Source organism: Nannospalax galili, unplaced genomic scaffold (assembly GCF_000622305.1).
Source record: "Nannospalax galili isolate Female #2095 unplaced genomic scaffold, S.galili_v1.0 scaffold1258, whole genome shotgun sequence".
NCBI lineage: Eukaryota > Metazoa > Chordata > Mammalia > Rodentia > Spalacidae > Nannospalax > Nannospalax galili.
This window is the reverse complement of record NW_008341370.1, coordinates 134,843-138,888: the sequence shown is the minus strand read 5'-3', so window position 1 is coordinate 138,888 and position 4,046 is coordinate 134,843. Positions and strand designations below refer to the sequence as shown.

The 4,046-nt window shown below is 45.0% G+C and overlaps 1 pseudogene; it reads right to left on the bottom strand.

Moving 5' to 3' along the window:
• Nucleotides 1-291: 291 nt before the first annotated feature.
• Nucleotides 292-1,222, bottom strand: LOC103737098 (annotated as a pseudogene).
• Between the last annotated feature and the right edge of the window lie 2,824 nt (nt 1,223-4,046).

Sequence of the window (4,046 nt, the reverse complement as noted above, 5' to 3'; positions counted from 1 at the left end):
ATTTAAAGTATCATCAAAGTTTGAATAGATGACAAAGGGCTTGTGACAGTATTTGCCACTCAAATTATCTATAGGTTCTAAAGAGGCAGATAATATTCAATATCCCTGTCCATTCACAAGGTTATCAAAATGTGTGAATTGTTCTCACTTTCTAGTATGTGGGTTAATGATTTACATAATTTATATAAGACTATTCCACTTATAAAACTTCCAATCACACTTCTCAGGGAGATGGACAACAGCTACAGTTTAGTTTTTCGTATCACAGTGGGAAAAAAAATACATGCTTTAAACATTTTGCATACTTAAGTTTATATAAAAGAGGGTTAGCAGAAAAGTAAGGCATGATTGACAATGGTTCAAGGAAGCTCTGATTGGTAACAGACTTGATCATATATTATTAAATGTCCAAAGAATTTATTATCAAAATTAAAAATGAAGCTTCAGTTGTGTATGAAGTAGTAACCCTTTTCAACAGTTGTCAGGGGAATGCTGATTTAACTTAACACATCACTGAAGGCAAAGAGTAAGCAAAGGCGAGCTCCAGTTGGAATGCTGAGTATGTTCAGAGAGCTTCCTCTTTAGATGGTCATGACACACTGAATAAAATCATCATATGAGAAATTCACGACACCTTGTTGACCAGAATCCCGTCTTCGAAAGCTGTCTGTGAGAGCCCTCAGTTTGACACAGCAGGCAATGTAGTCATCAAAGGTGATCTTTCCACTGGTGCTGTATCACTTTGCAACTGAATTCACAGTTTGGGGGCTCAACCTAAATCCCATTGTTGTCAGGGCCTTTTGCAGCTCCTGAGGATCCACTGTTCCACTCCTATCACTGTCGAAACTGATGAAATGTTGTCTCCAGCCATTCAGTACAGCCCAGAGTTCTTTAAATTCATTGAACCCCATTGTCCCAGACCTGTCTCTATCCAACATTGAAACCATAAGTCGGCAAGTCTCCAGGTTAAAAGGTTTGTAACCACCAGCAATGCCCGACTGTGTCAGACACCTCTGCAACTCATCAGCATCTATTTGCCCATCCTGGCCAGCTACGGCAGCAAAGTAACCATACAGCGGATCCTGAGTTTGTCCAGGGAGCGCAGGCCCTCCGGGAGCCCCTCCGAACCTGCCTGAGTAGTACCCACCGCTGGCGCCAGGGTGCCCGGGGTACCCCATGGTGCGGACTGCGCCACCGCCCCGCGCGCCTGCCGCTCCTCCCGTCCGGCCTACTTGCCTTTTTTATAAGTTATCTATTGCTGCATAACACATTATCCCAGAATTTAACAGCAAACATTTTCACACTTTAACAGCAAACATATCCCAGCAAACATTCTCACACTTTTATTATTATTATTACTATTATTATTATTATTTATGTGTATGAGTATATTGTTTGCATGTATATAAATGCACCCATGTCGTGCAATGCCTGTGGAGGTCAGAGGAAGGCATTGGATCCCCTGGAACTGGAGTTATGGACAGTTGCTAGCTGCCCACCATGTGGGTATTGGGACTCGAACCCAGGTCCTCTGTTAAGAGCAGGCAATGCTCTTAACCTCTGAGCCTCGCCCGGGCAATTTTTTTTTTTTTTTTTTTTTTTTTTGATTTTGAGACAGGGTCTCCCTATAGTGTCAGCTGGCCTGGAACTGTCTATGTAGACCAGGATGGCCTCAAACTCATAGAGATCTGCCTGCCTCTGCCTCCCAAGTGCTGGTATTAAAGACAGGCACCACTCTGTTTGACTCTCACAAGGTCAATGGCTCAGGAATCCTGGAGGACCACAGTTGGGTGGTTCTGATTGACAGTCTTGCATGAGACTGAGTTAAGATGTGAGCTGGGGGCCACTTTCACCGTGGCTTGCTCCTGTGGCTGTTGGCATAAGGCCTCAGTTTCTTACAATATGTCCCCAATTCTTACAAGTGTCCCTAGTACTGCTACTTAAGACTGCTGAATTCTCTCAAACACGTGATCAAATAGAGAGAAATGGAAGAGATCCAAGAGCCAAAGGTAAGATGCAAGCTGTATTCTATTATTAAAATATTTTTGTATCAGCCGGGTGTGGTGGCACACGCCTGTAGTCCCAGCACTTGGAAGGCAGAGGCAGGTGGATCTCTGTGAGTTCAAGGCCAGCCTGGTCTACATAGTGAGTTCCAGGACAGCTGCGGCTACAGGGAGACCCTGCTTCAAAAAGACAAAATAATAATAATATTTTTGTATCACTATTTTTATTTCTCTGTGTGTGTGTGTGTGTTTGTATGAGTGTATGCCACATGTGTGCAGATGTTCATGGAGGCCAGAAGAGGGTGTCAGAGCCACTGAAGCTAGAGTTACAAGTGGTTATGAGCTGCCTGACCTGAGTGCTGGGAACAAAACTTCAGCCTCTGGAAGAGCAGTATTCCCTCTTAACTGCAGAGCCATCTCTTTAGCCCCTTAAGCACTATTTTTGTTGTTGTTGGGGGTTTTGTTTTTACTGTACTGAGAGGACATGTAGAAGTCAGAAGGCAACTTGTAGACATTGGTTCTCTCCTTCCACCATGTGTGTTTTGGGGATTGAACTCAGGTCATCAGGCTTAGCAGCAAACACCATTACTTTCTGAGCTACCTCACTGGCCCCTCAAGGCAAGCCACACTCTTGGGACTCTGCTGTCATTCCCACTGCATAGACCAGCCTTATCTGGTATAGAAGGGCACACTCTAAGGACATGTCTTCCAGGGTAGGTCCTTAGGGGCTGGCTACCATACTATTGAAGATGAATAGGGTATTGAAGCAGATGAGACAAAAGAAATTACTGCAAGCAGAAGAAACTGCATTTAAAGGCCCAAGAATGTAAGTAGAGAGGCATAGCATACTTAGGACATGGCAGCCACTGTGGAGAAAACAGATGAAAAGCATGCAGGAGAGTGTCCTGAAGAACCAGAGAGGGTCTGCTGCGCTGGGAGTCAGACCTTCATCCCGCAGACCAGCAGGATGCTCAGGCTCCCAGATACCAGTGGAATTAGCCTCTGGATCTCTGGGAATGTATCTGAAACCCAGTGTGTGTGTGCATGTGTGTGTGTGTGTGTGTACATGTGCATGCATGCGTGCGTGTGTGTGTACATGTGCGTGCGTGCATGTGTGTGTGTACATGTGAGTGTGTGCATGCGTGTGTATGTGTGTGTGTGTACATGTGCGTGTGTGCATGCATGTGTATGTGTGTGTGTGTGTAAGTCAGAGGATAATCATGGGTGTCTCTTCTCTGGCATCTGCTAATCAGCTACCTTTGCTCTCCCTCCCTCTCTCTCTCCCTTTCTTCCTTTTCTTTTTGAGAAAGAGTCCCTCACTGACCTGGGACAAGCCAGGCTGTGTGTGAGGCCAGGAGACAATCTCAGGTTAGGCTTTGTTCCTCGAGTGCCATCTACCTTTTTTCAGACAGAAGTCTCTCACTGGCCTGGAACTCACCAAGTAGGCTGGCAGCGAACTCCAGGGTCTCCACCTCCTCAGCACTGGGATTACAAGCTTGCTACTGCATACAACTTTATTTATTTATTTATTTATTTATTTTTTTTTTATTTATTTATTTATTTATTTGGTTCTGGGAATGGAACTCAGGTCCCTGGGCTTGAAAGGCAAGCACTTTACCAATTGAGCTATCTTACTACCCCAGGCTGTCCAGCTCTATTTGGGGGATGGGGAGTGGAGACAGAGTCTCATGTAGCTCAGGCTATCCTCAGACACACTATATAGTTGAGACCGACCTTGAACTCTTGATCCTCCTGCTTTCACTTCCTGAGCGCTGGGATTGCAAGTGGCCTCTACCACATCTGGCTATCATATACATGTCTTTGTTTTTGTTTTTGTTTTTGTTTTTGTTTTGAGACAGGGTCTCCCTGTGTACCAGCTGACCTGGAACTCACTATGTAGACCAGGCTGGCCTTGAACTCAGAGACCCCTCTGCCTCTGCCTACTCAGTGCTGGGATTAAAGGTGTGCACTGCCATACCCAGCCTTACATTTCTTTGTATACTTTGGTTGGATTTGTTTTTCCCTTCTTAATTTTTTAGATGT